Source organism: Serinus canaria, chromosome 2 (genome assembly GCF_022539315.1).
Source record: "Serinus canaria isolate serCan28SL12 chromosome 2, serCan2020, whole genome shotgun sequence".
Classification (NCBI taxonomy): Eukaryota; Metazoa; Chordata; class Aves; order Passeriformes; family Fringillidae; genus Serinus; species Serinus canaria.
Window position 1 is genome coordinate 145834046 of NC_066315.1, and position 25168 is coordinate 145859213.

The following is a 25168-nucleotide window of genomic DNA, read 5'->3' on the forward strand; positions in this document are numbered from 1 at the left end:
AAGTCTGAATATTGAAATTCTAACTAAGGGTCTTAATGTTGAAATTCAGAGATGAAATTCTAAGCTTTCTAAACTTTGAGTTCTATCAGTTGCCACCTGGCCCAGCTGTAAATGGGTACCTTATCTGTCAGGCTGAGCAGCCAGTGAATGCCACATTGTTCCTTTGAATGCCACCAGAATTTATGTGCCATTCTCAAGCTTGTCAATGTTCTCCTGACTCAGAATGGAAATTTTTGCTTATGAATTGTATTTTTTGGTTGTTTTTCAACAACATGCATGTACCAGGGCCATAGAGTACTACTCAGAGGTAAATAACATATTCTCTTGGATAAGATGATATTGTCAAAACTTTTTGATTTAATGCACAGGGCTATTAGTTGTAGAAGGGTTTCAGGAAAAGTGATTAAATATCTGCACTGAACAATGTATTACAAACTGTCACTGTTGCTCAGATAAGAATGAAACTAAAATGTCAATATCTTTTCATTAGGCTGTACCAGAAGGCAAATCTTCAGACCACCAGACATTTCCCAGAGCCTCAGAAGAACATGGCAATCAAAGACAAGTTCTGTCAGGAGTACCAGATAACTTATGTTTAATCAGTTTGCCACTTGACTTTGTGTTTTAGCAAAGTTCAGTCCACATGGTGTAACTAAAAACAAAGCCTGTACAGACAAGTTTAAAGATATTTTTATTTCAGACAGACTGAACTTGCAGAGGCTGCAAACACTTGATACAGCAATGGCAGAATACACTGTGGTCACAAGTGGTTACCCAGGTGCTGTCATCTGTTAAATGTCCTGACAAGTTGCTCTTTAACACAAGAGTTCTGAAGAAAATGACACAGTGATGACCTCTGTCATTTCCATACCTGTCACAAAACTAAATCCTTCCAATGACTTTTTATCTTCTAATTTATATATTTTATCAAACCAGATTTATCTTCCCTTTTAGAAGCAGATATGTGTGCAGAACTGGTGTCATCATGAGTAGTGTTTGGAGTCGCCTTTGAAAGCAGAAGTGAACACTTGAATTTTTTGGTGAATTGTCAGCACTTCCTACTCCCACTGAAATGCCCATCTCATGTCTTAGGAAGAAACACACTGTGATATTTCTGTAACACTTGGCAAATTCTTTGTGCATAAATTAGTTACACCCAGTAAACTAAAACATTGATCCACATGCCAAACCCTCCAAGTTGAAATACTTTCAGTGTTTGGGCTTAAAAAATGTTAAAGAAAGCAAATGAGCTTTCAGAAGGCACATCCTCAAATTAGTCTTTAATTCTGAGAAGAGCATTTTAATTTCCTTTATGTAAAGCACCCCAAATATTTGCCTACTTAGAATCACCTTTGAAAACTACACTCAGATCTAAACTCCCTCCAAGACCCGTTTTTTATGTACATTTATTGATTAATACAATGAACAGAAAATCAAGAAGGAAGAAAACAAAGGTGCTACAGTGATGTTTACAGATGCCTGCCTCAAGACAAATGTGCTCTTGCATCAAATGCAAGCCAGAACATGCGAAATACTTATGAATATATTTGATGCAAATCATAGAGGAATTCCTCTAGAAAGAGATTTTTTTATTTCTCTTAAATATCATTCAAATAATTTTTGTGAAAGACTACTTTTGTGATAATTTATAGGCTGAATAAAAATATTTAATTTTCAATAATGTAATCTTAATTAGTATATTAAAAAGTGTCTGTTAAAATTTTTAGGGATGTCAAAAACTTGTTTTTTGCTTTTCATCTGACATACTTAAAAAAAAGCCATAGAAAAAAGAAAAAGAAAAAGTGCTTATGATTTTGTGTTTAAGTTACACACATGGAATGTTGCAGAAACAAGGTTTTGTCCTTGAATCACATTATGCAGTTCAAGAATTAAAACATCAATCTCTCATAACTCATAAACATGCCATGAAAGCAAATAGAAACTCTTCCATCTTTCTGCTCAGAAGCCACCCAAGAGCCTCTGAGCCACAAAAATTCCATCAAAAAAAACCTCTGACCCACAGAAATTCCATCAAGAATATCCATCTATGCTAGTTATATGTGAGAAATGTTTCTTTCATTAAAATAAAAATTTTTAAAAAGAAAAGAAAAATAGTTTTAGTAGTGGTATCAGCTACTGGATTTTTAACCTGGAAAATGCATGTTTCATTTCCACCCCTTCACCTGTAAAAGTAAAAATCACAAATCTGTTCTGTGATCCTTGACAGAGAAAATCCAGAAATCTTAGTGGCTGTTTCCAGGAAAAGAAGACAAAACAAAGCCCAGGATTCAGAACAGCTTATCCCAATTTATATAGAGCAGGTTACAGCTCTTCAGGCTTTGGAGAGTGCTTTGAGAATGAAGGTAGGGACAGAGCACAACTTCCCCTGCAGCCTGCACAGCAAGCACCAGGACAGACATTCCAATGTTTTATTAAGGGATGAAGGGATGACACAACACACCAAGTGGAGATGTCAACATTTCCAAGGAGATCTTTCCTGTGAGAGTGTCAGAACACATCTGGCTGTCCTGGATGTCTCAAGCCCCTGCCAGGGGCCTCTGAGACCTTGGCACAGAGCCCAAGACACTTGTGACTTTGATTTTGACCCATAGAAAAAATGACCAACCTTCTATGAGGAATGACAAGTCACGAAAGTTTAAGTAGAATAACAGTTTGTTGTCACAGGGTGAAAAGGTAGAATTTTAGCATTTTTAGAATGGAGGTTCAGGGTCCCAAGATGGAAGAATTTGGGTGCCCTGTCCTTCTTTCTCCCTCCTACCTTCCATGTTCTGTGTGATGCTGGCACTTTTTAATTTGTTTAAAGTAGAGACAGACTGTCTAACATAGGTGATAGGTATTGGAAAATAATTGTAAATAAAGTACATGTAGTTTTTAGTGCAAAATGTTGACCCCAGCCCAAGGGCGGGCAGAGTGCCTCTGACTGACCTGCTGAACAGACCTCAGCAGGCCAGAGAAAGAATGTTATAGACAACAGAAAAATAAACAACCTTGAAAACCACAGCCTAAGAATCCTGACTCTTTCTTTGACTGCTGGGCTGGGAAAAGAGACTTTCTAACACAACTCAGGGTCATCCTGACCAGTAGAGATTCCAAGACGAGAGGTGTGGAAGAGACAGGGAACACAACAGTGCCTATCATAGGCACCTTAAAAACACCTCTGTGGACATTGAGTTTCTTCAGGAAATGACAAAAAAATGGATGTAAGGCAAGTCTAGCCACCAAATAGGTTGAGGGAAGGATGTCTGATGTCAGCTTTCTTGGAGGGGATTCCCCTGCAAAGAGCACAGGTTGGATGGTCCTCGTGAGCTGTGCAGGCTGCACAGGTCCTGTCCATTGTGTCACTGAAGATACCCAGAGGGATAACACTCCTTCTAAGGTGAAAGATCCTTCTTAAAACAACCAGAAATAATTTGTCAAAATTGCAAACAAAGTTTGTAGCTCTTTTCAAGTCAGGCAAAAAACACAGTTTGCCACTTTCATTTTCCTTACCATCTACCAAGCCAGGGCTCCCAAAGGAATGGCGGCAGGTCTGCATCCCATCTTGCCAGAACTGGTTGATAGCCATTTACCCAAAGCCTATCAAAAGCTGTGAGAGTCTTTCCTTTGGTTTCATTTACCTTGCAGTTCCTTGCAGTATGTATTCAAATTTCTGCTTATTTCCCTGTCTCCTGTCCCTGAGAACTATTATACTAGAAAACCTATCTAGAGGGAAAAGAGCCTTTCCATGTCAGGACAGAACTCAGACCCATAAAACTGGGATATCTCTGTCTCTTCAGACACGTTTATAAAATACAGAGCTTATTGAGATGCAACTTCAAGGAAGAGCAACCTAAGTAAATGAGTAACAGCCAATTTGTATTTTGAATATAAAAGGCAATTTTTATTATAAAGCCTTTGAATGTGAATTATACATTATGAGATGAGTTAAACTAACATCTCTGGGAAGAGAAGATTTATATTTGTCTCTAAAATATACAGTTAGTGATTGATTTGCATGAGCACTTGATTTCCCTTTACTTTTCATTTTCTTATCCTTCTTGATTCCTGTTATTCTGTCATCATTGAAACTTTGGCTAGAAAAACAGACAGGTAGAAGCAAAAATGAAGTTCATTTAGCATCTAGATTTGGAAATAAATGTTAATAATGCCAGTTTAAACTGCTACATTTACTGCTTAGCATTTAAGTGACAACACAAAGACAGGCTTACACTGTGAAAGAATCTATATGAAAAATGACACGTCTTTAAGCAACTTCTCACACACCAATAAATCCCCTTTCAGCTCATGAAAAACCCACACTGTTACAAGCTTACAGACACAAAGTCCTTTTATGTATTTTTGCTGCTTTGATTTTTTTTATATTGTAGGAGACGAGAAACTCAAATCTTAATTGTCTTTTTCCTTCAGATAATATTCCTGAAAGCTGCCAATAATTTCTCAGTTTAAAGCCCTGTCAACATTAATTCCTAATTGCATCTCAGAAAGGCTTTATTTCTAATAGACTCTTTCAGTACTTACATTCCTACTACTACTAATAAAATATATCAGGACTAATGTTAAAAATAGAAGAAAATTAACTGAATGGTAATATGACATGGAGACTTTTTTGTGTAGCCTGTACCCTGGACAAAGGGTCTCATTAATTTTTTGAAGGACATACACACTTCTGTAATGTAAACAACCAGTATTACCCATTTGAAAAATGTGTATTTCCATCATTACTGTGTTTGCAAGAAAAATATTTTTGAAATGAAAAACTAACCTATGTCCAAACCCTGTTTTTCAAAGAATCAAATACCCTGTTATTAGAAGCAATTTTTGCAGGTGTTGAGACAACACAGTGACAGAAAACAAAAGGTAATAGGTACTCACTCTTTCTAAATCAATATTTGAGAATTTTTTTCAGTACAGTGTCCCACAGCTTTCAGGGAAGAAAAAAAAAATCACCTGTTTTGAGCTGCAGAAATAATAAATTGAAGCAGGAGGTCTGACCAGTAAGCACAGAGCTGTTAGTAGGGGGTGACAACAGCACTTTAAAGCAGACATTGATTCAAATGATAGCTTTGGCTTGGGACTGCAGATTGCACCCCAATAATTTATCCCAGACAGGGCATGAAACTCTGCAATGGCCCTTGATGGTCTAAAAAGAGGTAGTGCAGCATCTTGAAAAACTGCTGGTCAAAAGTGCCATTTTCATGGATTTATATGGCCATGCATAAAGACAAAGATGGTTACCAGAGCAAAGTGATAAGAAGTGAACTGGTGAAACAGAGTTTATAAGTGCAAATATAACTCTGGCCCTTTCTTGTCAAAAATAAATTGTTTTTCTATGAAATGCTGAGCCCCAACAGAAACTGAAATTGCATGATAATTGGATATCCAGTATAGAGATGTTACAAAGTTCTCATGTGTTTTTCATGCACAGGAAAGGCAGAAAGATGCTCCAGCCCACACTGGAACACTTCTTTTACCAGTGCACATTTCTAGGAGATATTATTCTCTATCCAGATTTTTTAAAATAATGGAAATTGATTGAGATCAATTATAGATGGTATCAATAATGCATAAAGATGCAAATATGGCTTGCTTTAAAAATAAGCAGAGCCTTGGAAGATTTTGAATACTGATTAATTCATATGGGGAATACAAGGATAAGGTAATTCAAATTATCTGAGCTGTCAAACAAAAAGAGTATTTGATGAGAGAGGTCTGGGTGCAATGCAGCAGCCTGGAACTGGAGCGCAGGCATTTAAACACTGACTGGGATTACCAGAGTTCTAAGACAAGCAACCTGGAAAGGCAAATCTAGCAATTGCCTATAAAGACAATTTAAATCCTCAGTCCACATTCTCCAGGAGCAAAGGAAGTTTGCACACCAAAAATTATATTCAAACAGGTGAGAAGGCCAAAAGCACCAAGATACTTGGTACATTTCTTTTCATTTAAGGATTCCCAACTTTATTTCAAATGCATTTACCAGGTTGTGCATTTGATAAAGTGTCTTTTAAAGAAATAGTTTTGCAACACAATACCAATTGGATTACAAACTCTTTCAAATTGCCATTCATCTTACAATAATTAGTTACTGGTTTAAATGCACTATAACTAGCCTAAATAACAGTTTAAGTCATGGTGCTAGAGGTTAAGGCTGTGTTTTGCAGGATAATAATGAAATATTCATCTTTGTTAGACAGATATGGCTTATCAGCTGATCCCTGATAAGCCATAAAAGGGATCATCTCTTTGAAGTAAACTGTCTAGTCTCCTAAAAGAATATGGAATTGTGCACCTTTGAAAAGTATGGGACACCTGTAAAATATCTAAAACCTAAAACACCTTTTCCTTGTATGAATTGAACAGAGCCAACTCGGATGTTAACTTCAATGAGATTTTTTTAAAACTCCAAAGCTCCAAATACATAACTGCATGTAATACAACTATCTGAAGTGCTAATCAATTAGGAAGTATTTTAATTTCTGAAAGCTGCATGATTGACCACAATGGACATATTGTTAAAGGCAAAAAATCCTGGGAAAAACATTAAAGATTATGAGAATATAGGTGCCTAAGACTAAAATAAAATTTAAAAGTATTTTAGGTCTTTGGTTTTTAAGCATTCACTTAATAGGAATCACTTTGGATTCTTTTTTTCTTTTACATTATGACCCTGCTTTTTCTAGACATTCAAACACACTATATAATTTAAACGGTATATAATCTCACAGACATCAATAGAGTTCTTGGGTATTTTACTTTTTGTTATTTTCCACTAGGGTGGCAAAGTCTCAGAGGGTTTTTATTCCCTATTTTTTCATTTCTTTGGTCATACCTACTTCTGCTCTCAATAGAAACAAAGTGTGAGATTTGGCTCCAGTCTATATTCAATTATATTTCGGTGTCTAAACATGACAAGAGTTTCTAAGCTACCACGACAGTAACCAAAAATTGAGTTACTATGTTCAGTAGAGTCAGGAGAAGTATTCACCTCAGTAGATCTAACACTTCAGTTCTCTTCAGAATTTGTTTTTGGTTTGATAGTGGATACAACTGTCTAGTAGTAAGGCTTCCCATAACTTTTGAGAACCCTGGAACACCCTAGCTGGCCTTTGGGTCATAATTCATAGAGGAATAGGATCATAGAATCATTAAAGTTGCTCCAAGATCATCAGGTCCAACCTTTAACCAACAACATGTTGGAAACCAAACCATAGCACTGAATGTGCAGAAGTCCATGAGCATTTATCCCTCCTTTCAAATTTCCTATTTGGAAGTTTAAATACGTAAGCAAAATGTAAGCAGGGTTAAAAAAAATATAAATCTTCCAGCTTGGACAACCATAACACTAGAGCTGTTCTACAATATAGAAAAAACAAAGCTCTACAAAACCTGGAGGAAAGAGCTAGGCTTAAAAAGAGTTTTTCATATTTTTCAGAGTTGGTGAAAGATTTCACTAAGAACTTAGACTTTGTTTGAAAGGGGATTTCTACATTGGGGATTTTTTTTTTTTTTAGTTCCTTATCTATTGGAAAGGCTTATTAAATACCAAAACAGCAAAGCAGTCAATCACAAGGCAGATATTAGTAGGAAACCACCTGTTATTAAAATAATTGACAGTACATCACAAATTTCCTGATGTGCTATTGGCAACTGCAGGTGCCTTTTTCTCTCTCTTTTATTTTTCCACTGCATTTAAAGCTGGTTTTCAGTTTGTAAAAAAAATTACATTTTGGCTAAAAACAAACAAACAAACAAACAAACAAACATCAAAATAGCCCAAACTTAGAAAAACCAAAAGAAAACCAAGTAAAATTTTTGGAAGAAAAAAACCCAAACTATGTGTCAATTTCTTCACTAATTTTAGAGTAAATAAAATACAAGCAGCCCTTTCTTTTTAGAAAATTCTTTTTAAAGAGAACCCTGGGTTCTTTACTATTCCCTAAGTTTACACTTGGTGCTGTTCCCTTATCTTCTACATTGAATTCTTGCAAATTATCTTGCTTGCATTTTTGCTTCTGCCTGTGAATATTTCTAGCCTCCTTTGCTTAGTTGCAGCTAATTAATTTTCCTCCTTCCATTGCTCTTGCTCTGTCTGTAGGTTTGTGCTCAGACACATCCTGTGAGCACTGGAATCATCTCCATCCTTGTAGCGTTGTCATAGATACACACAGAACCATTTATTGTTGGAGAAATGCAGAACAGTCACCCAGTGTTCTGCTCTTTCCTGTTTATCTTTTAATTCAGGCTGCCCCTGGTCATCAATGGCTCACTCCCCTCTTGCCCATCACCTCTGCTCATGAGGGGAACACCTGTGCACTGCCAGATGTGGCCCAGAGGAGACAGGGCTCGTTTTATCCCTGCTCAGAGCCCAGCCAGAGAGCCAGGGTTGATCTGTCTCAGAGGGACAGTCACCCCATTATAACTGGTCCCAAAACCTGAAGGTACTGAGTTTTAAGTTTTGAAATCTTTGTATTTTTCATTATCTACAGAGGGAGGGCAGAAACTGGAGACCTGGAGCTCTGCCAGTCTTTGTTGTCTATGTTGAAACCATGCTGTCCTACATGGTTCTTCAAAGTTATTTTTGTAGTTTTTTGGGGGTTTTTTTGTGTTTTTTTTTTTTTTTTTTTTGTTGTTGTTGTTGTTGTTGCTGTTGCTGTTTTTTGTGGTGCTTTTTGGGGTTTGTTTGTTTGTTTTGCTTTGTTTTTCCCCAAAACCAGCAAGAGCTTATTAGTTAAAACATTCCTCTCCTACTTTAGCTGGAGTTACCCCAGGTCCTAATCTCAGCTGCAAATGCAGAATCTGTTTTACTGATGCTTGTTACAAGTTTGTTTTGTCCATTTAGCCTGTATATTGCTTGAATTAAGAGTGAACACATTTTGGAGTTGCTGTTGTTGTATAAATATATTGTTGTAGTAGTAGTAGTAGTTATTGCTATTGTTATTATAATTTCTGTTATTATGACTACTATTTTGTTTCTCTATAGGATTCAGTACAGTCTTGCCATGACATAAGTTAAAGCCTTAGAAATTTAGGTCAACATTGGCAAATATCCTTTACACACCTGCACAAATGAATCTTGAATTTTATTTATGGACAAACTTCCAACAACCCCTCAATTACTGAAGCTGGTAATACGTCAGCAGAAGAGCAAAAATTTCCTTTGGTACTCTGCAGAAAGGAAATAAAAAACCAAAAAAATCTGTATGATAGGTAAGTCCAGATCCATTTGACATAAAATTTTAACATTGACTTTCATTATAGGGCAAGTTTTACTTTTTATTGCTGAAAGTAATTTAATCTTACTTGAAGATTGCCTTCATAGTGAGAGAAGGGTAAAAAGACTTCTGCTTAATGGCAGACAATGATTTCCTCTCAGATAAATTTCTAGCTTCCTTTGATCCAGCCAATCTTAGGATATTCTTATATTTAAAAAGAGTTAACTTTTATGAATTTCAATGTAACATGTTCTGGTTTTAAGTTTTGTCTCATGCAAATGCAGCTTAAATGTTCAGGAAGAAAACTCTCAAGTTGCCAGAAAGTCCACTACTGCCCTAAGAAAACAAGATTTTAATTTGTTTTCAAACTCCTGAAGGAATGCCTTTCATGTGCATTTGGAATAACTAACTTCTGTTTCTCTGTGAGCTGGGATTGACTGGAGTCTTTAGATAAAATTGTTTTGCCCAACTTCTGAGGTAAGTATCCTCTATCAATGGGATACCATCCTCCAGGAAGAGTTGCTGGAGAAAAGGTTCTCACTATGGAGACACTCTACAGTGTCTATATATAGTTATAAAAGCTTGCTGCAAATGAATAGTGCTATAGAAATGTGAAATATAAATAATCATCATAATTAATGGGCTGTGTTCTTGCTGCAGCTCTCAGTTTAAAAGCTTATCTCAGTTTGGTTATTTTCCTATCCCATATTTTACTCTGTTATTTCTTAACTGCTCTGGTATAGTTATCTGAGTCTGACTGTTCAGGACTGAAACATTTTCTCACCAAATATAAGTAAAAGGAAAAGATTAAAATGTTTTCATTAAATCTATTATATGTATTTTTTAAAAAAGTCATTTGCTTTGTGTGAACTGCTCATCAGCCATTTTAAAAACCCTTTTCATATAGAGTACAGTATCTCCCTCTTCCCCCCTTTTATAGATAGGGAAACTGAGTTAGACTGTAGGGAGTATCTGCAGTTTTTTAGAGGCAGTACAAAATTGGAAAAAAGGACAAAGACAGTCCAGTTTTCAGAGCTTTTAGAACCTGCAGCAGTTATTAAACTTCATATAAGCTTTTCAATATTATGGACAACTTGAACATTAGTTCTTCCAAACCTGCTTATCTGAGTATGGATGGGAGCAGCCATGAGCAGCTTAATTCTCCCGAGCTGGAATTCATGGCATTGATGCTGGATTCAGCCTCAGCACTTGAACACACACTCATCACACCAATCTGTACCCTTGTGCTCAGAGGTAAGAGGGTGCCCACACCAGAGTTCAGTACTCAGAATGCACAATTTCACTGCACCTTATGGATCATACACTCCAATATATTAGAGAAAGCAATGTGAATTGTGATCCTTGCCTAAATCCATCTGGGAACATGACCAGTGACCCATGTGTATGCAAAAATATAAAGTCTACTCTTCAATTCCACTCTGTTTTATTGGCAAAAGTACTCAATCTTCCTCACTGTAAATTCCATCTCTACAGAAGAAAAAACAAAAGGGCTTAGGCTCAACCTGTTAGTGTTGCTTCATGCCAAGTAAATTTACCTCCCTCAATTTATTACACTTTTTTTCTTGCACTGCTCTGCCCAAAACCATTCTTCCTTTTGCCATTGATTGCTATAGCAACCATAAAAACCAGGAAGAATATTTCCATATTTGCATTCATGAAGAGGAGTAACTGGGCTGTTGTTTGAGCCAGGTCCTCCCCAAAACAGATGTGTACTGGGGTCCAAGAGTACAGGATGAATAGCAGAAAACCCCTGTGAATTGACTTGGATTTAAACTGGAGCTTTGGAATCATAAACACCTAGGAATTAGAAAACTCCTGTTGGAGTATTTAATGTACTGAATTAACCAAGACTCAGCAAGCTTTTTAGATGAGAGTGAGTGTAAAGCCCAGGAGATGGTAGAAGAGGAAGCAGAGGCAGCCCTGGAAAGTATCCAGGTTCTGGATGCAGCAGACCAGTGGTTACTGACAACACTCCCAAAGGTACAATATTTGGAAGATGCAGATAGAAAACTGGAACTGAAAGATCCTCTTTTGGTACCTCAGTGACTTGCTTGTTATGCTTTAATTCTTAAATATATTCTCACGTCTGGTGATTTGCTCATTTCTTTCATATTTTCTCCTCTGTTAGATTTTAAACTTCAGATACCTGGTGCAAAATAACAACTTTGCTTTCTTGCTTTTCAAACATATTCCATAAAATTAACATCCATATCTTCATGCAAGATCAAAGGAAATATTTTCCAAGAAATTTTTGCCCTAAAGAAGGGGAAAATCAAGGAAGTATCAATGAAACTATGTAAAAACTTTAAAAAAAAAAATTAAAACTACTTTTTCTGTCCACATTTAAAAGTTCATTTAGAAGATGCTACTACAGTGACACAGTGTTAGGAGAAATTCTTCTGTCTCTGGGGGAAGGTTCAGAAAGGAAAAGATGACCTTGTAGCCTAAAATGTTTGAATTGCATTATTTTTTTCATTATACTGCATTTCATTGCAGTAATGAAAAAATAAATAGTAGAAAATATAAGGATGTGTAATTAGGACCTAATAAGAACTTCTGGTAGTGGCTGGGAATTCAGCACACAGATAAGGTGACAAGGATCTGGATGTACCTGTAAATCACAGGATGACTTTGAGTCAGCAAGGTAACTTATCCATGGAGAAAGCTGATGGGAACAAAGTTGGCTCAGAAAAAACAATGGCAGTGGAGATCAAATATCATATTTATCATCAGCTCTGGTAAAGTCTTGACAGAAGTAGTAGATACATTTTAGAAAATACGATCTTGAAATGGAATAAATAAATATCAGCCTCATGGAAAACAAAAGAAAATAAAAACAATAGCAATTTACTTTTAAACCAATAAGCTCAATAACATTTAAAGACATTTAAATAGTTTATATTGTTTGATATTTAAACAAATTATTCAATATCATTTGAAAAAATAAATAATGCCAGAGATTCTCATCCCAAAAATGTAGACATTGGGATTGGACAGGAATCACTGACAAGAAATAAAAACTACAATATGATAAAGGCTGGCATACGAATTAGACCATAACATTGGCTCAGAATAAAAATAATGGGAATTTCTGGCTATTTGAGTGCTGAGGTTCTGAAACAAATTTAAAATAGGAGGCAAGGATTAAAAAATGCTTTGTGGTGTATTAATCCTCTGCTAAATATAATAAGATATTTGACCCTAAGCAGCCATACACTTTCAAGAGGAGTTGTATCCATGTCTGGAAAGGATGTGTCCACTGCTTGCCTGAGGTTCCCTGCATTTCTCATACTGGGAGCTGGGACAATTACTTTGTCAGATTGGTTGTATCAAATATATCACAGGTGGTGTCAAAACTTGGCAGAAAAAGCTGAGATTCTGAGATTTCTAACCCTTTCTGAGTCCCTGAGATTTCTTCTCCCACTCCTTCAGTTAACCTGGGGAAGTACTGCTGTTTACACCCATCTATTCACAGCTGGTGTTACCTTGTCATTTTCTGTCTGGAGATAATAGAGATTAAAAATGAAAAGCAAACAGGCAAACAAAGCAGGATTTTCTGAACCAAATTGTTACTTTGAACATAGTATAAGTCAGTAATAATGGACTTTTAAACACAATAACAAGCAATGAGCTTCATTATCTGGAGAGAGAGGAAAAACATGTGGATGTTTTAAGGTTTCTTTGTCTATGAAGAGAACTTTTAAGACACTTCAGTAAAAATCAAATCTCTCCTTGGGAAATGAGAAATTAGACAGAAGAGCTACTTTGCACTTAGTGTTTATGGTCTTTTCCATAACGGTTTCTGAGCCAAGGTAGAATTTTGAGTTGCTGGGGAGGGAAGTTCTATCCCAATTACTCTTTGGCTGACAGTATTGGTCAGTCCCTTTTCTGAGAGCAGGAGGGTGTGTTGAGGCTGGTCCCAGCCATGTGTAACAGAATGCATGACTCCTCCTCACTCATGCTGCCCAGGACATGGTCACCTGCAGCCATTTACTGTCCCATCTAAAGCTCTTCAGTTCTGTGTCCCAGCAGCTACAGAAATCACAGGTATTTCAGTCATGTTGACTAAAAATAGCATGAGAACTGAAATTAATAACTATATATAGATAGTTATAGATATAGATACATTTCTAGCTATAGGTATATCAGCATAAAGGTATTTTGATATATCAGTATATAGGAACAGATGATACATCACACTAAAGTTGGAAGTTTCAGAATCCCATCATGATGAGACCTGACAGGTAAATGAATGACCTTAGAGTGGTGTGGTTGTGCCATAAAAAAGACAAAACAAAAGAAACAAAGAAAAGCAATTTATCCAGGTGCCAGACCTAGTGAGAATAACACCTCTATTTCTACAACTCCTATCTCCTGTTTTCATTCTGGGTATCTGGTACTCTTCCCTTTTTTTTTTTTTTCCCCACTTTTTTAGGCTCCTAACCAGAGCAAAAAAAACTAAACAATTAAATATACATTTCAGATTTACAGAAGGAAAAATGGTCTTCTGAATAAGCATGTTTTAACTGCAACTTTTTTCCCTAGCTCTTAGGGCTAATGCTGAGGACTCACCACTTTTTGTGTCACAGTGTATATTAAATGCAGGAAATCAGTCTGAGATGTATTATTGGTTTAGGAGAATCCATGTACAATTACTTTTTAAAAATTACAACATACTTCAAACTGTAATAACTTTGCCTCTTTATAGAAATAGGGGTTATAATCTAGCCATTAAAATTCCATAACCAGCTGCTTCAAGCTATTCACATGTGTGAAATACTGCACTGCTTCCAATTTATTTTTTGGGTGGTTTTTTTTATAAATTTGCCACTTTCAGGCTCCTACAGAGAGTAATTTCCTTGGAAAGTGTCTTCATCTAAATAATGTTTAAGTATGTCACAAAGAATATCAACAAAGACAAATTGTACCACATCTCAACATAATCAAATGCTTATTTATTAATCTGTTGAAAACCTGATCAAGATGGAATGAGCTGAAGTTCTCTCAAAGCAAACTAGAAGAGAAAAATGAGGGGAAGGTCTTGGCTGACATGAGTTTTAAAATGTACAAGCAAGGCTGATCTGCATTGTTGCAGCCACATACAATAATCTGAAAATAGAATTGGGCAAAAGTTTTTTGTGAGCACAGGATGATTCGTAGCACTTATGGTTGTGCAAAGAATCACCTATAAGAAGATTACTTCACAGTATTTTTAATATATTTAGAGAACTGACCTAACACCTGGTGTCCAGGGTGGCTCCAGTCTTTGTGGTGTATAACACCCTGATCCTACCCAGGTGTTTCCCAGAAAGAGTTACATTACTTTATATATAACACTCTATTACATTATCCCCAGATAGGATTTGTGTGCTGTACACCATAAAGAGATGAACCTGAAGAGTTTGAAATTTAAATACATTTAAATGCTCAGTACTCTCTACAGAAAGGTTGGCAAAATTCCTACCTATTTTGATAGACTTGAGAACATTGCTGTTATATTTCTAAGAACATCACAGGAAAATAAATTCATAGGCAAATGAATTATCAGACATATGGACAACGTTAATTTGAAAGAAACTGTGGGCTTTACATAAAGTGCACACAAAATGCCAACAGGATTCCAGTTTTACCTTGGAATGACACTTTCAGAGCTGGAACAGCCAACCTAACTGCTGTGTTAATCACACTGATTTTCTCCTGCACTTTATTTCAAACAGTGATATGTGAATGACTGATGCCGATAAAACAATAGAAGGAAACCCATGAAGTGACTGCAGGAATACATTTAAGATAAAAATAAAGTATATTCTGCACCCACCAAGCACATGAATTGAATCAAAATGACAGGAAAATTAAGAACAGGAAAGATATAATCTTTCAGCAATTGCCAATGGCTTTTTTTGTGGATGTTATTTACTGAATGCTGCAGTGGTAACAACCTTATGAAATTATTTATGGCCTTCTGAAAATATACAAGTTCACTTTATCAATTTTTCACTCATCAAGATTAGGCATGTACCTGTAGCTGGACAGGGTTCACTAAAATATGATCACTATGTAAGGTCAAATACCACTACACCAACTTTACTCCACTCTTCAACATCTGGAAGGAGCCCTGTAGATTGAATAGGGCTCAGAGTTTCTGTTTGTACTCTGCACTGCAAGTTCTCTCTCTGGAAAGAAACAGCTCTCTACAATGACTGTTTGTAGGCATTATTAAAAAAAAATTAAATTTCTGAGGAAAAATACAATTCTGCATCTTACTTTAATGACTACATGTTGTGGAGGGAAGTCATATCAGGAACCATTAAAAATTTGAGGTGTAATTTGTGATGTTATCTACCTTAAATTTCTGGGTTTTATTTTCTTCTCCACCTTATCTAAATGCACTCTGCCACAAATGCATTCATGTAATATTCATCTGGATTGTGAACTATAAATTCAATATTTACCCTGTATTGCAAAAGATTTTTTTTTCCAAATTAGATGTGCTGCAAAGACTATCCTGTGCAGGGCCAATAAGAATCTCTATAGGTTACACATCCATCAGTGTAGTTTCTAAAATGGACAATCAATGAATCCTGCCTTTCTTTATTAAAAAAAAAAAAAAAAAAAAATTTTTTTTTAAAAATTCAAAGCACTGAAACAATGCATAACAACACTGTGAACTCTTGTTTTGATACCATCACTAGCAATTCTTTCCCAGGTAAAGTAAATTGGTTTCTAGTACTTTTAGCACTAATATTTCTCATGTGAAATATTTGAAAGATAGGATAATGCTTGGGTAAATGTATGGCATTAAAACTTGGAATATATAAAAATCTTTCCTATTTCTGGCAAAGGATGGTTGCTTAACCTGCATGAAGTCTCTTGATTCCACTATCCAGTTGCAGCTGTCTGACTACCATTCATTTTAGTTACAGCTATGCAGTCATATAATCATCAGGTTTTCTGCATAATTTAATTTAATTTATTGTACGTTTTATAATAATTTTTCTAGCTGTGAATGTCTGAATGAGAACCTGGAGGACAGGGACTATGTCATATCCTCTATTTGCAGTAATTCTACTATAATGGGCTTTCCAGTGGAAAGAGCCTTCTAGAGATGGAAGTCTTCATTTGTAGGAATGATAAATACCAATAATTTAAAGAACTTAATGAAACTATCCATTTCAATGAGACATTGCCACGGTAAAGAGAAAACTTAAGCTAGGGAAACATTTACAAATCAGGAAAATAAATGCAGTGCTGAACTTTCCATAATGTAATACTGTGTAACAAGACTTTGATGGAGAGCTGGTGTAGCAATGTACTCATTTACAACAGTGACCAGTTTAGCAGGGGGAGCAGAATATTCACTAATTTCAGTATTTTAACAAAGTGTGGTCACAGTTTTCATATTTTAGTTCTGAGTGTAAGATAACATTATTCCTATTAAGACCACAATGTATATTATTATTATTATTATTATTATTATTATTATTATTATTGTTGTTGTTGTTGTTGTTGTTGTTGTTGTTGTTGTTGTTGTTGTTGTTGTTGTTATCATCATCATCATCATCATTATTATTATTCCAAAGTTTTGAGGTCCAAAAAATGAGTTGTATTGAGTGAAAGTAATGAAAAGGTAAAACAGATGCAGATACAAGAAGACTGATAAATCTGTATTGAAGTGCAAGAAGTGCAAATTACACCAGACCTTCAGATAAACTGAATTTTAGTCAGTTTACACAGTCTTATTTAAGGGTCATCTTGAAAGCTGATGCTTTACAAATCCGAAGTTTGGCTTACTGGTCTGGGCTTCACTATGAAAAACAATTTCCAGGCTCAAACACTAAGCTATGACAGTGACATTTCTCCCTACTGGGGCATTCAGTGCCTTTCTAGGAAGGTTCCTGCCCATGGCAAGAGGTCAGAACTGGGTGATCTTCGAGCTCCCTCCCAGCCCAAGGCACTCCATGATTTTGAAGTGGAAGACATGCACATATCAGTCCTGGTTCAATCAGTGACTTTTTATAGCCCTAAAAAGACCCCAGTTACTCTGGGGTCTTTTTCCAACATAACAAAAGTTCCTCTGTTCAGTCTGACTTTTTAAATATTTATGCTCAAGATTATTGAGACAGCCAGATGCTGTAAAAGCTTGCCATAGCCGGTAATTCTGTCCAAAATCTGTGACTGAACCAAATTAGGACATGTTTTTTCTCTGAAAACCTGCAACAAAGACAATGTTTTCTTTTGGTTTTGCTTGTATATTTGGTTTAGGAGCATGATCTTCAAGAGACTCTCTGGTAGATAAAGAGTAAAACCATACAGCAAAGTTTCAAATATTATTCTGCATTATAATAGACATAGTTTGAATAGATTAAATATATATATAAGAGGAACATGGGTGAATAAGCTGTACATCTTGGGGGTAAGATATAATAAAAAAACCCTCAAGTGTCAGGGAGTGAAAACTGGAAATAGAGGATTTGTTGCCCTATTCAGCACAGGATTTTTACAATAGTATGATTTCAGGTACTTTAACTTTTTAAATGAAATGGTTTTCGATCAAATGTAGCACTCAGGAAATGTGAGATTAATGCCTTTGACAGAAGCAGAAAACAGAGTAAACAGGCATTACACAGGTTTCATGAGGAAGCTCAGCTACTGCCCTTGAATGTGATTTTTTGACTTTTATTATTGACTCTAACTCCTCAAACTGCCAGCTATGTCATATCTATTTTTTTTTGAGCCATTTTACAAGGAGTATGAATGAGGCCACCACAGTCATGGGAGGTGAAAGGTAAGGCTGAGTTCAAATAAGTGTGTTCACTTTTTCCTGGTTTACCAAACACACAGTCCAAAGAACCCTGTATTAAGTTTGAAACAATAACCTGAAAAATACAAAATAAAAACCAAAGATATATTGTTTAAAAAATATATTTAGAGAGCAAACATTACCTACACTTCATGGACTTTCATTTCAAACACCAGATCACCATTGGAAAAATCTTTCTAGGGTGGAAATAGGTTCATTATTGTTATTTGCAATCTGAGACAATATTAACTCATGATCTTCAGCTTAAAAATCTGTAGCAATGTTAACAGGTGTAGATAAATGTGAGTACAGGCAAATAGAACTTTATAGGATTCATAGAATCATAAAGGCTGGAAAAGACCTCTAAAATCTCAAAGGTCAAACATCAACCCAGTAGCACCATGCTCACCACTAAACCACATTCTCAAAGAAGGTACAGCAGATCTTGAAAGATCACCTGCTTTGTTTGTCCACTTTCCTTTTGGAATGGAAAAGGACCCAAAATTCTCTGCAGCACTTCAATGATGATGGTTCAGCAGCCACCATGAATTCATCTCAGACAGAAGCCCAGTAATACTGTTTCTTTTGGGAATTAGAATTAGAGTCAGAAATCTTCCAGAAAAAAAAAAAATTCTTAAAATTACTTCGAAAATGACTTTCTAATAGAAACAAACAAACAAGAAAAATCACAGAAATTAAGCCATGTCTTCGAACAGGCATTTCTTAAGACTATGTCAATGGTCTGGAAGAAATCTGGAAGTGAAGATATTTTCTAAATAGTCGTATGTTACAAGCAATTTCCTAGGTGATGGGTGACCCATGCCCAAACCTGCTATTGTCCTGATTTGAAGCTGAAAACAACTGTCACTTTCATGATGCAGAAATGTTGTTTTTCAGCTGGCTTTTGCACTAGCTCCTTGATAAGATGAAAAATAATGTTTGCTAAAGAGCATGACAAGATTGAATCGCTTTTTGGAAAAAGAAACGATAACTTACAACTCTCAGTGCATTTATCTGTGACTCTTGGTCTATTTTCTCACAGAGTAAAAATAGTTTATCCAATGAAAGAGATGTCAGATCAAGTGCCAGGAGAAAAACCCACATTAGTGTTGTGGGTCTCACCTCACAGACCAGCTTTGAATCTGAGACTGAATAAAAGTTTTAGCTTCTGCTTTATATGAATTTGTCTGCTAGGTTCTATTGAAGAAGGGATGTTTTTTCTTCACTTTTTATGAACCTCCCATTTTATCATTTTTATCTAATATTAAAGACCTGTCATTTTGAATTTTGGAAGCAGCTACAAATCAACAGTGCAGTTTAGGATTCCTTTCCCACTTTTATTTGCAAGTAACAGTCACTTTTGAAAGCATTCCTTACTGCAATTGCATCACAAAATATATTTACTGTACACTCATTCACCTAAAGATGGATAAATGACTTGAAGATGCCCAGTGCAAAAATGATAAACAGTTGCAAGTGCTTATCTGTACAACTAGCAACACTTAGTTCTAATTAATAAATTACTAGCTAAAATCTTTGTTCCTTTAAGAAATTTCTTAGGCCAATAAGCTGCCTTTTTGAGAATTGTATCTACTACACTAGCTATAGAAATGTAAATTTGAGACTGCAGCTGCATATAAAGTATTGAATAATTTATTTTGCCCTTATCTCTTTTCCCTCTCTTACATAACTGTTTTTCACTGGAGACTGGCAGATTTTTAAAGCTATGGTATTTTTTAAAGTTATAGATTTTATTATACCATCTCATGTTTATGCTGAACAATTAAATTGTTCGCTTATTTAAATAATATTCAACCCAGAAGTCATGTGATATATTCCAGAAAAACATTCAATCTTGATTTTTACTGCAGGAGCATCTACCATTGTAATTTATCCAGTAGTTATTCACCCCCAATGTAGAACAGGTATGATGTGAATATTTGCATAGAGGGGCTGTGTAAGATTGAGAGCTGATAAACCCAAAAGGAATTCCAATGAGGAGTATTTAGAGTTTGAAGCCCCAACCTTTCCTCATAGATGCAAGCAGGCTCCACAGTTAATAATTTACAATTCTTATCATGACCCTAATCTCTGTTCTTTTCACATGTCTTTTTCCTTTCTCTTTGTGTGTTACTCTGAGCAGCAATACAGGCTTTATTTATTTTTTTTCAAAAATGGACCAAACATATTAAAAATAGTTTCTTTTGCTTACAGTGCTACTTTCAATGTTGACATCTGTCAAACTATTTGTCGTTTGAAGCATAGGGTTTTTTTTAAATGCATAATTTACACAGTATAATTTGCAAATAAAATCAGAAATACTATCTTTAATGCGCCAGTTATGTAAGTGATGTCAGATTTCAGATCAACTTCATATGCTGCCTTGTTGAATAAACAATTCACATTGAGATAAAGTGTTTATTTTTACTCCTTTCCTAAATAGCTCAAATATTTGGTAATCTTCCTACAGTCTGATTATAAAGAAGATTTGGTTTAAGTATTTTGTCTAACATCTCCAATCACATATAAACAAAGTTCAATTTATGTGGTTTTTTTCTGAGCAAACAGATTTTAGTGAGGGTATATACATATTTTTTAAGTGGGGAGAGTTTACTGATCTGTATTAATGCACTGGATGCTCCCAAACACCACACCTGTGCTCACACTGAGTTACTCCTCACATGCAGTGAATAGATGAGCCTGGGAAAAAGCTGGTCCTTCTTTTACATTCTCTAGGGCCCCATTCTCCCCAGCTTAGCAACTAGGTTTTTGTTTTGCTGTTGCATAGAAAATCCAAACTTCTACCAGGACTTCAAACTGCAGGAAACTGTGGAAGAGCAGAATAAGAACAGGAGCCCCATCATGTTTTAGTGACACCTCATCACAGTCATGTCTCAAGAATTTAGCTTTTATATTTTTCAGATCCTGTGCTGCATTAGTGTATACCTCTGAAGTCTATATAATAGAGTGTTAGTTAACTGTCTTCACATTTTGGTCAGACAAAACAATCCTCCAGCCTGAGATCCACAGACACCCTCTGCCTCAGGCCCTGAAAAACATAAAAAACCATGAAATTGGTGGGGGGGAGAAGCAAACTGGGGGTACACTACTTCATTACCTGAAGCTGTAATTAGAGAATTAACCCTTGGCATGCTAACAGAACAAACACATCTAACTCATGATCATCATCTATTTTGGGTGTAGCCCTTTTGGGGAGACTTTGTCTGCCCTTAATGTACCTGAAGGCCCTTCATTAAATATATCCACTTTTATCCCTTTTTCTAGCCTCTGTTTCTAGGTAAGTCCAAAATAGGCATCAACAGAGCTATAAGCAGGGCAGCCACTGAAGATGTGAGGGTGACCATGTTAAGCTACATGTGTGACTATTATTTATCAATCAGTAATGGCACCAAAAAAAAGCAGTGAATTAAATATTTAGACTCATTATCTCTGTGGTACTTGGAAACCTTTCAACTTGATGTAGCAGATGTTTAACAAGAGTTTTCAAGAGGCTGATGCAGTGTTTTTATCAATGACTGCCTACCAGAGCTCCAGATGAACCAAGAAGGACCCTTAGCCAACACTGCACTCTTCTCCCTCCAGATTCTGTCTCATACCTTTCAAGCAGGTACACAAGCTCGGATGCATATGCAGACAAAGGTGCTCATCTTTGACCTGCAAACTGTCTGTTTGGACATAAAGGTGTCTGAGGTAGCGCACATTCATAATTTAAACAATTAAAAAAAAAAAAGACACACCATCATCTCATCTCAGTTGCAACCCTGCAATAGCTGCAGCTGTGGGGTTTGTGCAGGGAAATTCATAGAGTGAATTGCTTTTCCCATAGAATATATAAATGTGAGTACCTGCCTCTCTGCAATTTTTCATTTCTTGTTTTTTACTGTTGCCTCCATTTTCTTCTGCTCCTGAAAGTTAAATCCCTTTTGCCTCCTAACATGGGATTATTTTGCACTGAAGTTTGTAAAAATGTACCGATATGAGCTGAATGCTCTTTTGAACATGTGTGAGATATATATATCCACATATATACACCACTTAGAGTTTTCTGGTACAGTTTAAATATTAGATGATAGTTAACCAATAAAATTTAAAATATTTTTTAAAATATTAATAAATCTGAGAGTATAAGGTTGAAAAGAGTCTAGTCAATGAGGAGCATGCAATAACACCACTGCCACCCTAATTTTCTCCACATCCTGAAGTGGTATTTTCTTTAAAATAGGTTATTTCCCTCTCCACTCACTCTCTTCTTACCCATTCTCTTCCAAAACAGCACTGATCCTATGACTAGAAACCTTCTTCTACTTTCCAGCCTAAATTTATTCATAGCCAGTTAATTCCCATTTGTTCTTATGACAACATTGTCCTTTAGCTTCTCCTTCTCCTGTGTTTCTCCTGTGTCTCCTTTAGCTTCTCCTTCTCCTCCCCATGACATATTTATAGACAGCAATCACGTCTCTTCTCAGTCTTTGTTTGGCAAGACTAAACAACCTCTGCTCTTCCAGTCTCTTCTTGTAATGAGACTGCCCTTATGAATCAGGGCTTGGGAATTAGGGCCTAATGGAAAATGGGAAGCAAGAAATGAAGAAGATCCTATGGAAAAGAAGTTGCGCTGAGTCCCAGCCTGAGCTCTTCCAACTTCTTTAAAGTAAATTACTGATTTTATTCCACAGGTATCTCAGAATGTTTAGGTTTAATCTTTATTTAGCTTGAAAACCATGCAGAGAAGCACATTACTGCGCAGTCATTTTGAGCACAGCCAATCTCCCAAATCCAAATGACTGGATTGGTGCTTTCTGGCAGAGACATATCTATTCAAGCTTACCTAAATGTCCTTAGGTGGACCACAAAAGCCATTAGCACTGTGTAAGTATTATAAGGCTTGGAACATTTTTCACTGGGCAGGAGAAGCCTGATAAGTTCTTGCTCATGTAACAGACCATGCTGGGGAGAGACATCTACAATGTGACTTGCAGAGAAGCAGGGCAGAAACACCTTTGAGGGTTGGGTTTTTTTTTTTTTGGTTGCTGTCTATATGTTGACTTTTTTGAGTAATGCTTTGAAGAGATCTAAGAATGAGCCATTCAAGCAGTTCAGGTTGCTATATTCAGTGTGTACCCTTCTCCAGCAAAACACTTCATTTTCACACATTGCACCAAAACCACCTTGAGTACCTGTACATAAAGGCCAGGTTCATAACAACTTAAAGAGCCTGAACTTAGATAAATTTATGGGATTTAATGAGATACCTCCCAGAGTCCTGAGGGAAATTTCTAATGTATTTGCCAAGGTGCTCTCCACAATATTAGAAAAGTCATGGCAGGTACGTGAAGTCCCAGGTGAATGGAAAAGGGAAAAGATTGTATCCAGTTTTGAAGACCATAAAAAGGAGGACCCTGGGAACTACCACCCTGTCAGATTTCCCTCCATGCCTAGGAAGATCAGGGAACAGACTCTCCCAGAAACCATACAAAGGTATACAGAGAACAGGGAGGTGATTTGGGACAGCCAGCATGGCTTCACCAAGGGAAGGTCGTGCCTGACCAACTCAGGGGCCTTCTATGATGGAGTGACCACATCAGTGGGCAAGGGAAGGGCTACAGATGTCATTTACCAGGACTTCTGTAACCCTTTGAGACAGGGTTACAGAAGTCCTGGTAAATGACATCTGTAGCCCTTCCCCCTTCTTTCTAAACTGGGGAGACATGAGTTTGATGAGTGGACTGTTAGGTGGATAAGAAAGTGGCAGGATGGTCACATCCAGAGCGTGGTTGGTCAATGGCTCAGAGTCCCATATAGATGGGACAGTGACAAGTGATGAAGGGATGTCCCTCAGGGGTCCAGTTGAGACAAGTGCTATTTAGAATCTTCATTAATGATGTGGATGAAGCAACTGAGTGCAGGTAACAGAAAGCTGAGTGATGAGGTAGTCACACCTGAAGGATTGGAAGGCATCCAGGGAGACCTGGACAAGCTCAAGAAGTGGCCTACGGGAATCTCATGAGGTTTAACAAGATTGATTGAAAAGTGCTTCAAACAGACAGACAGGAGATTTAGATTGGATATTAGGGAGAAATTACTTCCTGTGGGGTGGTGAGGCACGGGAACAGGTTAGCCAGAGAAGTTTTGGATACCTCATCCCAGGAAGTGTTCAAGGCCAGGTTAGATAGAGCTCTGGGCAACTGGATGAATTGAAAAATGTTCCTGTACATGGCAAGGAGCTGAACCAGGTCATGTTGAAGGTCCCTTCCAACACAAGATGTTCTATAATTATATGATGACAGAGTGGAAGGAAGAATGGAGTCATACAGCAGAGTGTTTGATTTAAGTAACTTAACAGTTGTTTACACACGGAAGCAGAAATATAAAGCTGAATACATCCACTATTTGCCTTTATCTACTATTTGCTGATACTTTATGTGTATATTTAATGAATTAGTACAGACCTAAAAATTAAAATAAGATTTAATATAATGTCTTGAAACATTGAATTCCATCTTAATTCCTTCCAGCAGATGAAAGATGAGAGCTTGGTGGGTGCTGCTTTTGCTATAAAATATGTTCTAAAATCACTGATGGAGTTTGAAAGGACAAGCCTCTTATCCCCCCTTCGTAATTAATACTTAATTTTACATTAAGTGATTTTTTTTAAGTAGCCTGAATTTTATGTCAGTTTTCATATGTTTCTAACAACACAGCTAGCAGTGTGATTTTTAATCCATGGAAAAAACCTCTAGACAAGAGTGGAGATAACTTTTAGCCCTGTACAATGAGCTTTTGTTTCTGAGACACGCTGTCCATGGCAAGGTGATGGCAAGGATGCTGGGATGTTACTTCAGTGAAATTTCAAACTTTTTGTCTTCATGTTTCATCACTGTAGCACCAAGGAGCTCTCATAGAGATTAAATACAAATGTTTCACATGAGTTGATTTCCTCCTTGAAAAACTCAGATTTTCATCAAAGCTTTAAAGAAACTACCAAGTAAAAATACGATTACAGTAATGCTGCTAGGTAGTCTTTATAAAATCATTTGAAAGAAGAAAAACATGCATCTAAATTAGATTCCAAAGCACATCTTCACTTAGAAAAACA